The sequence below is a fragment of the Magnolia sinica genome, chromosome 13, assembly GCF_029962835.1.
Source record: "Magnolia sinica isolate HGM2019 chromosome 13, MsV1, whole genome shotgun sequence".
Taxonomy (NCBI): domain Eukaryota; kingdom Viridiplantae; phylum Streptophyta; class Magnoliopsida; order Magnoliales; family Magnoliaceae; genus Magnolia; species Magnolia sinica.
Genome location: NC_080585.1, coordinates 29,029,764 through 29,046,945, shown reverse-complemented (window position 1 = coordinate 29,046,945; position 17,182 = coordinate 29,029,764). Strand labels below are relative to the sequence as shown.

The window sequence follows — 17,182 nt, the reverse complement described above, 5'->3', positions numbered from 1 at the left end:
TCCGAAAACTAGTCGGATCTAAATGATCTTACCCGATCCTACCCAATCCAGGCCGACGGTTCGGTTCGGAACGGGTCGGATCGGGTCTGATCGGGTCGGATCCACTTGGATGGTTCCAGGTAGCATCCTAAGCCGCGCGATCCCCCCTCGACGGGATTGCCTGCAAAAGCCTTTTGGGGTGAATTGTTGACCGAAAAATAGGTGGGCCACGGTGATGCTTGTAAGAAATCTAATCCGTTCATCTTTTTTGCCGGTTCATGTTAAGCAAATAGGACTAAAAATGAGAAATATCCAAAACAAAAGTGGGCAACAACAGGAAACAATGAGAATTAAACCTCCACTGTTGAAACAATCGTGGGGCCATAGCTTTGGATCAGGTTAGTATTTTTGTATTTTCAGTTTATCCCCAATAGGGATGACCTTATGAACGGTATGGATTGTGTATAAACATCAGGTGGATCCAGGGAGGTTTCAACGATAATCATTTCTCTACTCACTATTTCCCATCGTGTGGCCCACTTGAGGTTTGGATCTCCATCAATTTTAGGCTCATGCCCCAACATCATCTAGCAAATATAGATGGACGGATAGAGTTCACACAAACGGTAAAGATGGAAGAGGGAGATGCATGTATGGTAAGAAATCTGTCAATGCAAACATCACGGTGGACTCAGCAGCTCTTATAGCAGGAAGTTCCCAGTAAAGCCTTTCGAAAGGTAATCCATCGTTTACTAGAGTCAAGTTGTGCACCATCAAGGTGCGCGAGACCCTGACAGTGGGCCCACCTGGATATATTTCATTGTATATCCCTGCCATACATTCATTTTTTCAGATCATTTTAGGGCATTAGCCAAAAAATATGGCAGATCCAAATCTCAGGTGGACCACACCACAGGAAATAGTGGTCATTGAATGGACCATTAAAAGCCTCACAGGGCTGCAAAAATTTCGATCAAGCTTATATTTATGCTTTCCCTTCATCCAAGTCTACGTGATCTCATGGATAAGTTGGATGTCAAATAAACATTACAGTGGGCCTAAATAAGTTTTTAATGGTAAGCGTTCAATCACAGATGTTTCCTTTGTTATGGTCCACCTGAGATGTGTATCCGACTCATTTTTAAGCTCATACCCTAAAATGACCTTACAAAATAGATGAGCGGCGCAGATAAAGCACATAATATCATAGTGTGGCCCACAGAGCATTAAAGGTGGGCCAATACATGGTCGCAGGTCGCGCCAACCTCGTCCGGTAAAAATCGAAAGTGAAAGCAATTTGGGGAAAAAGTGTACCAAACGCACAGTTTCAAAGTCCGATACTCCTACCCAAATCTCGACCAAAAATCCATAAAAAAATCGCTGAAGATTCGTGGAAATCCCATTGCGTTTGAAATATATTATCCAATGAAAGGGGAAAAAAGAAGAAGAAGAAGAAGAAGAGGAAATCGGAGGTTTTTCGTATCTACGGAATTCAGGCCTACAACTTTCGACGGATTCGCGATTAGCCCACCAAATACTGTTTGCGATCAACCAATCCTCTTCAAGGTACCGGGCTCATCTTGAAAAAAATTCGAAATGAAAGCTTTTTTTTTTTTTTTTAACTGTCGCCGAAATTCTCGTGGTAGATATCTACAAGGAATTTATCTCCGACAACCCATTTTATCGTAGAAATCGCCGACACCGAAATTATTGGCGGTATTATCGATTTCTAGCCGATAACATAAACACTGGTTGTAGATATGCTCCCCAGATACAGTCCGTGAGGGAGAGAGAGAGAGAGAGAGAGAGAGAGAGAGAGAGATGCTGGCCTGCTTAAAGCTCGCCTTCTGCAACAGCCACAACTTGCCCCGGCAAAAATCTGACGGTTTGGTTGGAGGCGATCGATAACCGGAAGATTTTGTAAGGTGAAAGAAAGAGGAGAAGAGGTTGGAGCTGAGAAGAAGAGGGTAAGTGGCTGAGAAGAACGGCGATGATGAGATGAAAGAATGTGTTTGGGCAGTGGAGAAGTATCTCAGTAGAGTACTCCGCCGTGAGCCTATCACTGATAATCGAATTCTCTTTCCGCTGAGCTCAAATCCCATCCCATCGATATTTTGGTAAAAAAAAAATAATAATTAAGAAAAAAAAAGTGATAAAAAATAATAAAAATAATAATTAAGAATAAAAAGTGATCAAAAATAATAATTAAAAAAAAAAGTGGCTGAGAAGAAGAGAAAAAGATTGGCGTGAGAAAATCGTTCCATAGTGACCATTCAGTATATGGAAAAATGAACCAATCTAATGGTTAGGAAAAATTCCTAGCATACGACGGAGATTAAGCCACGTAGGCAAAGGTACGCTCGTTCGAAAAGTTGGATAAAGGTCAAGAGAACGCGAGTAGGATGCGAGTGCCAATACATTTCACATCATGACTACCGATGACGGATGAATGACTCGGAAACGGATAGGCTGCTCCCCCGCCACCGGCCAATGGCTGATGGTCGGTGCTTTGTGGGCCCCACCACGATGTTTGTATTTCATCGATGTCGTCTATCTATTTTTCTAGATCATTTTATAGTATGAGAACAAAATTGATTTATATCCCACTCTCAATGGGATCACATTACAGGAAAGAGTGTTGAATGAGCATGGACCATTAAAAACTTTATGGAGGCCATAAAAGTTTTGGATCATGATGATCTTTGTTTTTTCCCTTCATCTGGGTCTGTATGACCTAATCAACATATTGGATGTCAAATAAAAAGTACAATGGGCTTTAGGAGGATTTTAATGGGGGATATCTAATCACTATTGTTTTCCTGTGGTGTGGTCAACCTGAGATTTATATCCCTATCAGTTTTTATATCAAACCCTAAAAGGACATTTAAAAACGGATTAAAGGAATTGATGGAACACATACATCATGGTGTGGCCCACGGATCACAGACCACCAGCCACCAGGCTCGTGGAAGGGGGAGTAGCCAATCCGTTTCCGAATGACTCCACTTACACCTGCCCTTAAAATGGCATGACATGTGTGAGATCCAATCCATCCATCAGAAAAATAAAAACAACTATACTGTTTTTTCAGACCAAGAATCAGATTCATCCAGTGGTTTTCGTGGATACAATTCGCAAAACAAACATATGACTCTGGATTTGGCCCGAAGATTTCTAAGCCATCAAATAGAGTAGATTAATTTATAAACACACGTGTACAAGTTCCTACCAACCTCATGGATGGATAGGATCTCGCACCTATCGCATGTCCATAATTTTTATTGAACACACCCGGTCACGTAGTAATTCTCTGCATTTAATAATTGAGTCCGAATCAGACGCAGGTTAGCTTTTGACAGGTTGAGTAGCGAGATTCACTGCTCAAGTGACGTCACCAAGTTCCATGGCCCCACCCTGATGTATGCTCTGTATCCACGCCGTCCATCCATTTGGAAACATCATTTTAGGGTAAGATCTAAAGAATTAGTTAAATCCAAAGCTCCGTGGACACAATACAGAAAATAGTGAGGACAGTGACCCACGTCATTAAAAACTTCTAAATGCCACAAAAGTTTTGGATTAAGCTGATATTTGTGCTTTTCCTTCTTTCATGTCTTTTTTAACTTTTGAGCAGGTTGAATTTCAAATAAAAATCATAGTGGGCCTTAGGATAGTTTCAATGGTGGGAATCACTCTCCCCACTGTATTCTGTTTTCTGTAGTGGGTGCACTACAGTTTTTTATCCGTCTCATACATTCTTTGGCTCATGACATAAAATAATATCTCAAAATGGATGGATGGTGCGGGTACAACACATACATCACGATGGGCCCCACAGAACTTGGTTACAGCGGGTCTGGCTGCTTAACGCTAATCCGCATCCCTGTTTCTAGGAAACATGAATTTCTTATTTCTTTCATTGGGTCATGGTATTAACCATGATATATTTGTTTTAACCACACCGTCCATTTCGAAGATATCAATTTAGGGCATGTTCTAAAGAATTAGTCTGATCCAAAGCTTAAGTGGACCCCACCATAGACAATAGTGGAGATTGAACGGCATATCCAAAGCTCAAGTGAACCCACCATAGAAAACAGTGGAGATTGAACACCTACCATTAAAAACTTCCAAATGCCATAGAAGTTTTGATCAAGCTGATATTTGTGTTTTCCCTTCTTTCATGTTTGTGTTAACTTATGAAAACATTAGAACTCAAATAAAACATTATAGTAGACGCTAGCAAGGTTTCAATGCTGAGAGTCACTCTCAACATTGTTTTATGGTGGGTCCACTTTTTTCTTTTTTAAAAAAAAATTTATTTTTAACACACGCACACACACCCCCACACACTCACGCCATAGTGGGCTTTCACCACATATGGATACTCGAACCCTTGACCAGGTGTTGAAACTCCCGAGAGTCTACCACCCGAGCAAGAGCAAGGATCCTTATGGTGGGTCCACTTTGGTATACATCATTCTTTGTCTCATGCCCCAAAATGATCTATCCAAATGGATGGATGGTGTGGATACAATACATACGTCTTGGTGGGGCCCACGGTGACATCACTTCAATGGAAGTCTTGCTACTTAACCTGCTAATCCGTGTCCTGCAATATGCGTTTAATGCAATAATATCTAATGATGATAGGGCTCAATGAAAACGCATGTAAATAGAAAATTTGTATTTCCTAAAAACAAAAGATCCGAATTCATAATAATTGACACCCTCTAGCCCATGGGTGTCAATGGGCTGGGCTCGGGCTTGAAAATAGGCTGGCAACATCCCAGCCTGTAACACCACAAAATCCGGGCCGAGACCTACCAAAGGCCTGTCCCATTGACAGCCCTACTCCAATCCGTTAGAAAGCTTCCCATTCATTTTACCACCCCTTGACCGAATGGTCTTTCGCAAGAACTTCCGCTCAAGGATTTCCTGCAAAAGCCTTTGGCAGGGAGTTCCTGCGTAAGGATGCTGGGTGGGGCCTACTGCAATGTTTGTGGGAAAGCTACTGTCTATCCCTTTTTTTTAGCTTATTTTAGTTCATGCGAACCAAAAATAAGGAGGATTCAAAACTTAAATGGGCAACAGTGAAGATTTAGTAACCACGGTTGAAACATTTATATGGCCACAAAAGTTTCGTACCGGTTTAAGTTCTTAGTGTTTTCACTTCATCTCAGTGAAAATGACCTTATAAACAGTTTGGATGGAATCTAAACATCAAGGTGGAGCATAGGAAGGTTTCAATGGTTCACCACTGTTTCATCTCATATGGCCCACTTAAGTTTTGGATCCTCCTCATTTTTGGTCATAAGTCTTAAAATGAGCTCAAAAAACGGATGAACAGATTAAATTTCTCCCAAACATCACAATGGGCCCCACCCAAAATACTTGCTCAGCAACATCCTGCAAAAGGCTTTCGCTGGAAATCCGAGTCCCTTTTAGGTAGGGTTGTACACGAGCCACTTGAGCTCGAAAAGCCCACTCACTTCAACTTGATCTAGCTTGACTTGACTTAGCTTGAACGAATATTCGAGGCCAGCTAACCCTTAAATATTTTAATTAGACCGGTGGCCAATGTAGGTCATTGTCGCACCCTACTTGTTGCTAGGAGTGCAGTTTGGTTGGGCCTACCCCGCACCCAACTGGCTCAACCCAAAAGTTTGGTTGGGTTGGGTTGGGTTGGGTTGGGTTGGGTTGGGCTGGGCTGGAAATCTCAACCCAACCCAGGTCAGTTTGTGCTTAGGTTGAGGCCTCGGACAACCTGACCCTACGTTACATACGTGGGAAATGGTACTATGGACCTAAGCACTCGGACAACCTGACCCTACGTTACATACGTGGGAAATGGTACTATAGCGTCGACCTCATGGGAACTTCCCATGAGGTCAAGTTTTATGGCCCCACCGTGGTATGTGTCGAACATCAACACCGTGCATTTGATCAACTGTTGTATGTGGTATGGCCCACTTAAGTCATGGATTGACTTGGTTTTTAAGCTTGTGGCTCAACATAGAATGATGCATCTGACTAATGGGGTGGATGTTCTACACACATCACAGTGGAGCTCACACAGCTCAACCTCATGGGAAGTTTCCATGAGGTCGACCTCATACTACCATTTTCCTACATATATAGTATAAATTATATATTTAATGTGTGTGTGTGTGTGTGTGTGTGTGTGTGTGTGTGTGTGTGTATATATATATATTATAAACTACTAAATTATTACAATTAAGAGTTTACTATTCAAGTAATGTGGGCCGACTCAACCTGAGATGGGTTAGAGTTGAGGTTATGGTACATTAGATTGGGCTCAGGTTGGGTCAGGTCACCGGTTAACCCACTTGAGGTTTGGTTAGGCCCGTGTTGACCCTCAACCCAACTCAACCTGCCCAAGTTGCACCCAACCATCTGCTTATGCAACCATCATAAAGCAACAACGAGTCAATGGTCTAATCTGTGATTTTCCCACTATTTGAAAGATACACCCACTGTATAAACTTCGGTGTCAGATTTGGCTCCATCAATGAGTCAAGAATCGGATGAGTTAACTCAGCCAAGTCTCCTTATATTTCAATAATGAAGAAAAAGATTTTTTTTTTTTTAAAAGATAAAAGTTTAAATAAATCTCAGAAAATAAAACCTTTGAGAGAAATTTGTGCACCGACGTTCCTGTTTGTGCTTAGTGGACCATCGTTAGGAAATACAGATGTGCTAAATTAATGAACCTTACGATTCCTGCACTGGGATGCTAGATGGGTCCACTGTGATGTTTGTGAGAAATCCACTCCCTCCATCGATTTTTCCAGATCACCTTAGGATAAGAGATGAAAAAATCAGGTAGATCCAAAACTCAAGGTGGCCATATGAGAGGAAATAGTATTTAGCGACCACCATTAAAACATTTGTATAGCCACAAAAGTTTTGTATCAAATTAAGTGTTTTACGTTTTCACTTGAGCATTGGATCCACCTCATTTTCGGGATCATACCTTAAAATGATCTGCGAAAAGAGATGGCCAGCATGGATAAACATATATATCACGGTGGGCTCCCACACAAATCTGCCCATTTGTGGCTAGAGACGAGCGACGGTAGGAGGCAACCTCCTTCCCATGTAGTTGTACTTACATTTACTAGTTTAATTAAATGGCCATAAAAATTAGGCTATTTATCAGTTATTTTCAAAATTTTATATGTATAAACTCTAAGATGATAATGTTCAATTAAAGAATAACATAGTTCTTTTGCACTTCTAGTTTGTCCGGAGAAACAATTGAAAACTTACGTACATTTAACAAAGTAAAAATATTTTATACTCTCCCGCAGATGATAGATGATCCCAAGGCACTGAAAATTTGTGCATATGACATAAAAGTAATTCCAATTAAAGTAGAAAATTTATTTTTCCTAGTTTAATGTATCATAAACGAAGAATTACACTTATTTAACTTCATGACTAATGGATTTATGAGGAGTTATTGGACGGTTGAAATGAAAAAAGCCTTATCTGATCAGCAAACAGATGTCAATCAGATTTTTCAATCAATCTGATTTTCCGATTGTAGTTTAGTTACAATCAGTTTCACAGTTTATGCATTTTAATTTGAGTTAATGTATTCAAACGAGTAACCTTTTAACAACTGCAACATGATGAAATCTTATTGAAAATTAAGATAAAACACTTCCCAGAATCTCTATATTTCAGTTTGAACAAGCGTGGCAGCTGGTTATGTAATCCAAACCCTATATTCTGGATCACAATTCGAATGGTCCAAACACCAAATATATTTCATTACACTTTAAACTTAAGGCATGAACATTACAAAAATAAATAAAAATAGAAATAAAAATAAAACCAGAAGTAAAAACCCTACACCGCCTCTACTTTTTTTTTCTTTTTTCTTTTTTCTTTTTTTGAGGAAAATGTCCATTGATATATTGATTTTTGTACAGCCAGATAGACAATTCGGGCTGCCCCCGGATGAAAAAAAACTGGAGGACACCTATCATGAGGGACCACCAAAGACGAGACACCAATATACAAAACCTCCCTAGGTGCTCATATATAGTAAACGTCCTAATGGCACCTAGACCTGCTTTATCTAAGAAGATCAGACCCCGAACTTGCATAGGAAGGTGGTTCAGCTGTTTGGTAAAGGACTAGCTGTCACTCCCCTTTCGGGCCATCCCGTCGGCCGGACCATTGCCTTCTCTATGAATAAGCCTAAAAGAGACGGACCCTTTCTGTTTCGACTTTTCAATCCTGGACACCCACGGTCTCCACTTCCAAGAAGTGGGCGACATCCCAGAAAGGAGACCAAAGACAACCTTTGAGTCAGATTCTACCTCAATCTTAACCAGACCATTTTCCAGGCACAAGATAAGCCCATCGGAAACTGCTCAGAGTTCAGCTCTATTGTCAGAGCCCATCCCATACCCAGGCAAGAAAGCAAAAAGAAAATTACCTTGGTCCCCTCTGCAAACACTGCCTCCTCCTGACATGCCCGGGTTGCCTTTAGCGGAGCCGTCAATATTCAGCTTCACCCAACCCGTATCCACCATTGGACAATGTCGGCCCAAATTCTCCACAGCTTCTACTTAGACTAAAGAAAAATTCACAAAAAAATGCATACAAACCCAACACCAACATGAGGCAAGAGTTATGAGCTTTTCTGGGCCCACATGCATGTACAGGTCAACATCATGTTTCTTTGAAAAAGGGAAGAAAATGGGACTTGAGAATCCCAAATAAAGTCTCTTAATACTCCTCATTTCTGCAAAATGGGAGTTTGTCATGCCCTCACACCTCATCAGCCATAGATATCGAGCCAGGTTCGCTTGCTTGAGCAGAGCGACCTTTCAAGAGCATGCACAGTTGATAAGGTGATTCCAAGATGGATTAAACGCTCCAAGCCTTCCAAAATCACTCATATTTAATCCATCACTCCCTTCTTCCCACTTTGAATACTATAATATAGGTTCATTACTCTTAACTCAGAAGGCCTGGAGATTGCTCCTTGAGGAATTGTGTGCAAGCTAGTTGTATACTCCCGAATCCAAATGCTTCAGCTTGCACCAGATTTCCCATCTCTTCAGGCAATGATCGGATCCCTGTACATGATAGATTGAGATATCATAACTCTGCCAAGTTACTGATCCCTGCAGGAAGCTCCTTTAAAAGTGAATTACCTGACAGATCCAAGACCTTGAGAAGAGGCATGAACTGAAAAAAATCAGTGTGGAACTTTTTAAAATACACATTCCTTTGTAACAGCAAGGTTAAGAGGCTGGGACATTGAGGTGTCTCTGTTAATTCTTCTATGTAATTAACCATTAGAGATATCCTCTCGGCCTCCTTCCTGTTAAGAAATTTATACAGAAATAATGTTTTTCTGTAAAATATGAAATACCGAAAAATAATTTGGAATTAGGATAGGCTGAAGCATATATGAGTACATTGTCCTTAAAGCATTATTTGCTCCTACTTAAGTAGATTGAGTATGCTGGAAAGGTTATGGAAAAATCACTTCTAGGATATGACGAGCCTGGTGTGGATCTGCGTTTAGCAAAAACGAGGACTCACCAATGGAACTCTTGAACACAACGTCTGGCAGAAAATAAAAGAAAAAATCTCAGTAAAAATGAGAAGAAGAAATATGAGTTAGACCACTGCACTGGTCTATTCTTCACTAATGGTTCAGATGAACTGTTCTAGACCACACCGCTAGTCTGTTCTTCAAACAATGGTTCAGATGAATCTTTTTGTCTTGCTGAAATTTCTAATTGTAAGAGAAGACTTGGTTCATATGAATTTGCTGGAGTGTGTTTGTGATTGATTGTATACCCATCCAGACTCTATTTATATAAGCTATAGTGGTTGGCAATTTTGTTCCAGAGAATTTAATTCATATGACCGTTTTCTAGCTGTTGTGAGAAACTAGCCATTATTGGCAATTTCTAACGGTTGTGCATGTAGTGTAATGGCTACTACATGCAACTGTTTCCAGCCTCTATATAAGCCAAGGGACCTCATTCAGTCTTCTAGACTTCCAGCCATCCGCCTTAGCTCTCTGTTGCACTGCGACTCACACTCGTCTCGTGCCGGTTCGCGTAGGGTCGCGAAGGAGGTGCACCGCTAGTGCCTCACATGCCCACGCCATCGCACCGAGACTAAGATCGAGCCCGTTCTCGAGCGCGTGCATGGGTATAGTTGTCCATTTGAACTTTCAATGTGTTTTGTTTTTAGGCTCATGCTCTAAAATGATATGGACAAATGGATTAACAGTGTGGTTCTAATACATAAATCATAATAAGGCTACATGAGTTCCACACATTAAAAGTTGTATTGTATAGTATGCAACCCATTGAGGGGAGAGAAAATTTCTACGTGTTTTGTGAGCTGGTGTGATCGGCAACCGAAGGATGGTGTTTACCAATGGTAGGGCCACAAAAGTTTGAATTCACTTCGCCTGCAACCCATGCAGATAGTCTATGTTGAAGGCATGGGAAAATTCATTACCATCCGTCTCAGTAGTGAAGGCATGGGAAAATTCATTACCATCCGTCTCAGTAGTCCACGTCGTCGCTGATGACTCCTGCTAATAAGATACGCAGATTTCTCTCCCAAGTAGATTACGTGCTACAGAATATGACTTTTAATGTATGTAACTTCTCTACGCCCCCGCAATATGATTTATGTTTTTGATCCACAGTGTCCATCAAATTTTATAGATCATTCTAAGAGCATGAGCCAAAAAAAAATGAGGTACATCCAAATCTCAAGTGGACCTCACCACATAAAGTAGCAGGGATTGAATTACTACAGTTGAAACCTTCCTAGAGTCCACTGAGAGGTATATCTGCCATGCAACTGAAAACACAAACATTAGCTTGATCGGAGGCCTTATATGCCCCCAAGAAATTTTCAATAGGAGCCTTATATGCCCCCAAGAAATTTTCAATATTATTGTCCAATTCCTAGTGTTTCTGTAGTGTGGCCTATTCACTCCCCAAGTGCAGGGTTGTGATGTAGTAATAAACTCGGTAAGACCGAGGTCGAATCCACAGAGACTGATACCTGTACGTTTCCTGAAACTAGGTAGAAATAGAACTAGCCTAAGATGTAATCAAAATCGAATGTAAGTTTAAAGAATAATTGTGGACTAATTATCTAAAACTTAAGTAATTCAGAGGAAGGAAACTAGGGATTCAGAGGATCCACTTGTTGAGATCAGGGAGATCTTATGCCTGCATCAAGGTTTATGGAATTCAAACTGAACTTACTTGATCTGGTTTTCAAGAGATGAAAGGTATATGAATTAGAATGGATTCCATCATCTAACCATGCCCAGGAGACAAAGCAAACAACAAGATTAAACTAATTACCAACCAATCCATAATGCATGAGAGTTAGGAAGGGTACGATCATCCAACCATGCCCAGGAGACGATGGTGAACAACAGGGCTTCCTGACGTCATAAACATCAAAAGGAGGAAGAAATACTCAAAGCCATCGCAGATCTATTGTAATTTCAGTCACAACAAACCATTAAATAAAACTGAAAGTATTCCTTTTAATTGAACTAAAAATCAACGTCAGTAAGGCTAAACAATGGGGCACAAGCAAAGTCTCTCCCATCAGACTACAAGCTTCACCTCTTAGCCCTAGCTAAGAGGTTTAGCCTAACATAATTATGATTGGGCTAAATCTCAAAAAGAAAAGAAAAGAAGAAGAAGAAAACAAAAAAAACTAAAGAGAACAAACAAACTTTCTCTCCCGTGAAGGCTTCCCCTCCTTCAATCCTCAAAACCGAGACTTGTCCAGCCTCTGCTCCCATTCCAGCCCAAACCCAAGCCACCTCCACACGCTGCCACTGTGCAGCAGCAAAGCCTCCTTTCAGCCACGTCCAGCAGGAGAAAAACCACCTGCTGCTTCCCACGGCTCAGTAGCAGCCAACCTAAACCGAGCACAGCTCCCACGTCCAGCCTTCCTCCGTTTTCCTCTCTCTCTTTTTTATAGCACCCTCGTCGGCACCCAATTTACGTCCTCCATGCGGAAGTTTTTCGCATAAGAGATTGTGTTGGAGTCGGAATAGAAGAGCTTTCGCAGCAACTGAGTTCGTCTGCGCAGTAAAAACGCAAAACGACTTGCGTTTGGAGTGTCTTTGCGGCGTGATATCGACCTACCTGACAATTCTGAAAGCTTGGCTAGGGTATTGGCCTCCCTGTGGACACAATGGACGGTATGGATCACTAAAATTATCGATGACCGTGGCCCACTATCGTCCGCAAATCCCGGTTTTCCCGAACGCGCGTAAGGCGTACGCAGAGGCGCTGACGTGTTCGGTGGGCCCCACAGAGGTATTTTCTGAGAAATCCACCCCGTCCATTGGATTCAGGACGAAATTTCGGTCAAAAATGGGTGGTCTTGAATGTCCATTGATGCGGCCCAGAGAAGAAATCACCCCAAAAATCGTTTTGAACGTCGCAGGACCGCCTGTTTGTGGCCTTTGTATCGCGCAGATGTGCATGCATGGGTATAAAATATTAGTAAGGTTTTGTAGTAGTCAAGGCCCTCTACACGATGGACGGTTTGAATTTCCTATTGGGAAAATGTGTGGGGCCCACTAGCGTCCGCAAAACCGTCCGTCCGTCTCGCCGCGTGAAACGGAGTTCCGTTTTTGGGAAGAAGATGCGGGTCAGCGCTGCTGACCCGCTTTAGCTTGTTTGGTGCGGCTCGGGTACGTGTGTACCTCATATACACACATTGTATATACGGGGCCCATTGTGATGTTCTATCAAAATCCAAACCATCCATTTGTTTCCTCATCTTATTTAAACCGCCGAAACCAAAGTTGAGACAGTTCCAGATATCAGGTGGGCCCAGAATCAATGGTTTATGGGCTGATCTGTCAGTTGGGGCACTTCCATAGTGATCCGATGGCTGAAATTTGATATGTACAGCTAATTTATGGCCCTCAGGCCACGTATGAAGTTTCGAACTGATCAGATGGTGGGAACCCTATGATCTTGCATTCTAGCTTATTTCCAGGCCACTTGAACTTCAATTTCTCGGTTTTCTTAGATCTCTGGCGTTGATCTTGGTCCCCTGGGGTCCATCCCATGCTTTGGTGTCATCAGAGTGTTAAATCAATGCTTTAAGCATCCTTTTTCAGTCCATGCTCGTAAATACACTCTGCATCACAAACATGATTAAATCAGGCCGTTAAACAATACTATGTTTGTAAATCCAGGTAACAACTGGGTCTGATATGCAATATTTGACCCTCAACACAACCCCCAACCAGCATTTTGCTAGTCCCGAGCAAAGTATGCGAAAAATAAATTGAGAATTACAGAATAATTTCTACAACTCAAAGAGATTTATGAAAAATAGTTCAGATACTCGAATTCTAAGATTCATGAATGTTGGCATTACTTTTTCCTGAAATCAAGCTCACGGTAAACTTCATAATCAAATTCAACATATTAGTCAATTAATTAGAATAATTCTAAATATTGAATTTCATGGATGTATAGTCCAATCTCGACTTGTCAACATTAAGATTCACCTTGATATTTAAGGATATCATTGGTAACAAATAAGAGAAATCACGATAACCCAACTTGGCTTACACTTATCTTTTTATTCTTTTAATTTTTATTTTTATTTTATTTTTATTTTTTTTATTCAACTGAAATGACGCCAAGAAGAGGGATCAAATCCTCACCTACAGGGAGCAAACCTAAGGTAAAGACGGTACACCCAACTTTTTCACATATCATTCATGGGGAATCGAATCCTCACCTATAGGGAGCAAACCTATGGTAAAGACTGTTCGCCCACTCCTTTTAATTTTCTCAGGCCGGTTCTTTTCATGCTTAGTGATTACCACGTTAATTCTTCAATATCAAACTGAAACCTTAACATGCAAGCGAGATGTGTCTTGCGAATTCATGACTCGATCAATATTTACAAATTCTAATAATGGATTAACAATTCAAACTTAGCTATGAAATTTGATAGATAACTGAATCCAAGAGTCATGAAGTACCAACATCACGCATTTTAAAATTCTAAGTGCCCTAGATGGCCATCAAGATCACTTTGAATTCATCAGAAATCCTGAAAAAATTAAAAATTTTCACAATTTTTGCTCAAAACCAAGAAAACACTGATTAGGAACCTACTCTCCCACCCCCAACCAAAAATCTACATTGTCCTCAATGTAAAAAGAAATAGACATGCAATGCACATGAGACAACGGAAATATAAGAGGAGTGATGGAAAGATAGTACCTGGACGAAAGAATCAAGAAGCTTTCCAAAGATATCTATGTAAGAGCGGGTCAGCACAAGAGAGAAACCAACAAAAGTAAACTAAAATAAAAAATAAAATCATACCTATACCACTTTCGTAGGTGCTCTCGATTGCATTTAGCGTATGCAACAAGCCTTTAAACCCCTAGGTTACCCCTAGTGGACGAGTTGTAGTCTCGTGAGGGTTTGCAGTAATGTTACCCACAAACATTGAACTGACTAATGGAAAAATGACATGAAATGAAGAACTGGGTTGCCTCCTAGGAGCGCTAAGTTTACCGTCTTCAGCCAGACAAATAAAGCAACTACCCTAGTCCTAAGAAAGCAAGGAAAAACTACTGAGTCAAGCCGCAAGGTTCCTCTTTCGGCCAGTATCTTGATAAGTTTCTCAGTAAGTTCCTTAACAGGATCATCCAAAAGTCCTTTTTGCAATAGGCTTGGACGCCTTGGAGCATGACCTTCCATAGAAACTTATGTACCTCATAAGAAATTTTCCGTTGAAGTGCTTGAGGTATCCATAGTATATACGATTCACCTGTGACAGAAGAAGTTTCAACGTTAGTATCCCATAGTGAATCAGAAACTACAGGTAGATAAAGTTTAGAAAACTTCACAAGAAGTAATGTAATCTCAACACATTCCAAAGTGTCAGATTTCGGTTCAATTTTCAGCTCCTCCTCCCCTAATGGTAAACATTCAGGGTCTGTGGAAGAAGGGGCTTCAGAGTAAGGGTTCACTCGGTCAGTAATGACTATCGAGATGTCGTCTTGCAAGGCATTCACTATGTCTCTTATCATGGGATCATTTGAATCTGCAAAGTGTGCCAAACAATCATCAAAAGAGTTGGGACATTCAGCTGAGGGTGACTCATTTTCCACATTAAAGCTTGTGATGATCTGCCCAAGGAATCCATTGTCTTTAAAGATAAATGGAGGTGTGCTCTCTTGCTCCAGCCCTACACAGATGGATTGCAAATCAGTAGGGGAAGCATCGATGTGATCACTTTGTTCATTAAAACTACTCAATCGAGGTGTTAAATTGTCAAACGTGTACAGCTCAGATGATGGCCTCAACTTAGTGGTTTCAATTTCCAAGGTCGTAGCGAGCAACTCGTCCTTCTCCCGAATCACATCATCATTTAATTCAGAGGAGTGGTCCAAACATGTTTCACAAGAGTTAGAAGGGTCGATTGTAAGGGGCTCATCCTCTACCTTAAAATCAGACATGTCAGGTGAGGGGAGTGGCTCATTATGATCGACCACTTCATGTACATCTTGATCATTGACCTGGACCAAACTTGAGATTGATTCTAGGGGACCTTGGGCTGTATATTCATGATCATCATCCCAATAAGCATCATCGTCTAATTCAGTGCAGTGCACATTTGGGGTGAGTTCACTTTCCTCGCCTTCTATTCCCAGATTGGGTTGAGGTTCACGTAAACCAACATCTCCCTCATCATTGAAATCTAGTGTATCCTGTGAGTGAAGTATATCATCATCATTATATTCGAAAGACACCCATGTATCTCCACCATTCTTTTGAACAGTCATTGAGATCGACTCATCGGGGAATTGAACCGTATGCTCATTAATGGAATCCAACTCCTCATTCCAAATTTCAGATTTCTTCAAAAGCAAGTGAGGATCACTTTTCTCGCATTGTATTTTTGGAATGAATTGTGGTTGAGATAACTGAGCCTCCTCTATCTTATCAAGGCGCGAATTAAGCGCTTCCAACGATTTTCTCATTTCCGTGAGATAGGCCAGGCTACGCTAAGCTAAATCCTCTTGGATTGTTTCTGGTTGGATATCAATGGTAGGGTATCCAAGAGGGTAATCATTATAACATATAGTTGGTTCATCTTCCAAATTTTGATGTCTCCCCTGGTAATAGTCATACTGATCATACATGGGAAAATATGATGGTTGATAATAATCCTCGTTTCCATAATTACGATCATATACGGCCCTATTAACAGATGGAACATAACGTTCTAGTTGGTTCTCAATGTCTGTTCTTGATGGAGAAAAATCTTGAGGTATACGTTGAATTCCACAACCCTCAGGCATTCCCCAATATCTCTTATCCATCTCGGCATATGCACGTACCCACGCTTCCATGGTAGAACCCTAACTCTGAGTCTAATTCTAAAAAAAATAGAAGAAAAGATCCTACAGAAGTATGGAAAGTAAGAGGAGGAGAAGTTAGAAAGAAGGTACCAAATGAGAAGCTCCTATGTTAAATCCTGTAAAAGAAAACAATAGAAAGTTAGTTTCTAAAAAGGAAAGTTCCCTAAACCTAGAATTAGAAAGTTTCTAAAATAGAAAATCGAAGCCTAAAAATAAAATAAATGAAAGATGAGTTAGTTTCTAAAATTAGAAAGAATTTCTAAAAAGGGCAATAATTAACCTAGTTTCTAAAAACAAAAGATGAAAGTTTAAAAATAAACTAGTTCCTAAAAATAGAAAAATACTAGAAAATAGAAAATTTTCAAAACTCAAATCCTAATTCTAAAAATAGAAAAAGTAGAGGAATTAGAAAGGGATTACCAGTTTAGAAGTTATTTCAGGATCCTACAAAACAGGAAAACAGGTTAGTTTCTAAAAATAAAATAATAGTTTCTAAAAAATAAAATAAAATAAAAACCTTTAACCTAAAGTTAGTAAAATCCTAATCCTAACCTAATTTTAAAACTAATTAATTTCAGAAAAACGTAACCGTCAGTCCCCGGCAACAGTGCCAAAAACTTGTTCACTCCCCAAGTGCAGGGTTGTGATGTAGTAATAAACTCGGTAAGACTGAGGTCGAATCCACAGAGACTAATACCTGTACGTTTCCTGAAACTAGGTAGAAATAGAACTAGCCTAAGATGT

At 40.5% G+C, this 17,182-nt stretch overlaps 1 protein-coding gene and 1 non-coding gene across 2 annotated transcripts in view; one reads left to right on the top strand and one right to left on the bottom strand.

Annotated features, from left to right (window-relative positions):
* Positions 1-7,867, bottom strand: part of LOC131223386 (probable disease resistance protein At5g63020) — a 29,234-nt gene extending 21,367 nt beyond the window's left edge. The window contains exon 1 of the mRNA XM_058218790.1: positions 7,670-7,867. The gene's annotated coding sequence lies outside the window, so the exon portion shown is untranslated. The remainder of the gene's footprint in view (positions 1-7,669) is intronic.
* On the top strand, positions 1,964-2,073 carry LOC131224582 (small nucleolar RNA Z152/R70/R12). Its single transcript, XR_009161055.1, has one exon. It is a non-coding gene; the product is annotated as a small nucleolar RNA Z152/R70/R12 (small nucleolar RNA).
* Positions 7,868-17,182: the final 9,315 nt, after the last annotated feature.